At 40.6% G+C, this 663-nt stretch overlaps 1 pseudogene across 1 annotated transcript; it reads left to right on the top strand.

The window, feature by feature from the left end:
• Positions 1-5: 5 nt before the first annotated feature.
• On the top strand, positions 6-660 carry LOC108525754 (exosome complex component RRP43 pseudogene; annotated as a pseudogene). Its single transcript, XR_001884337.1, has one exon. The product of XR_001884337.1 is annotated as an exosome complex component RRP43 pseudogene (transcript).
• The last annotated feature ends 3 nt before the right edge of the window (positions 661-663 follow it).

A 663-nucleotide genomic window follows, 5' to 3' on the forward strand; every position in this document is an offset into this window, starting at 1 on the left:
TGGAATTTGCAGCACCACCAACAGATGCCCCTGATAAAGGATATGTTGTTCCTAATGTGGATCTACCACCCCTGTGTTCATGGAGATTCTGGTCTGGACCTCCTGGAGAAGAGGCCCAAGTGGCTAGCCAATTCATTGCAGATGTCATTGCAAATTCACAGATAATTCAGAAAGAGGACTTATGCATTTCTCCAGGGAAGCTTGCCTGGGTTCTGTACTGTGATCTCATTTGCCTTGACTATGATGGAAACATTTTGGATGCCTGCACATTTGCTTTGTTAGCGGCTTTAAAAAATGTACAGTTGCCTGAAGTTACTATAAATGAAGAAACTGCTTTAGCAGAAGTTAATTTAAAGAAGAAAAGTTATTTGAATATTAGAACTCATCCAGTTGCAACTTCCTTTGCTGTGTTTGATGACACTTTGCTTATAGTTGACCCTACTGGAGAGGAGGAACATCTGGCAACAGGAACCTTAACAATAGTAATGGATGAGGAAGGCAAGCTCTGTTGTCTTCACAAACCAGGTGGAAGTGGGCTAACTGGAGCTAAACTTCAGGACTGCATGAGCCGAGCAGTTACAAGACACAAAGAAGTTAAAAAATTGATGGATGAAGTAATTAAGAGTATGAAACCCAAATAAATAGCCACTTTTCAAAACAAAA

Source organism: Rhinopithecus bieti, unplaced genomic scaffold (assembly GCF_001698545.2).
Source record: "Rhinopithecus bieti isolate Rb0 unplaced genomic scaffold, ASM169854v2 repeat_27471, whole genome shotgun sequence".
Lineage (NCBI taxonomy): Eukaryota > Metazoa > Chordata > Mammalia > Primates > Cercopithecidae > Rhinopithecus > Rhinopithecus bieti.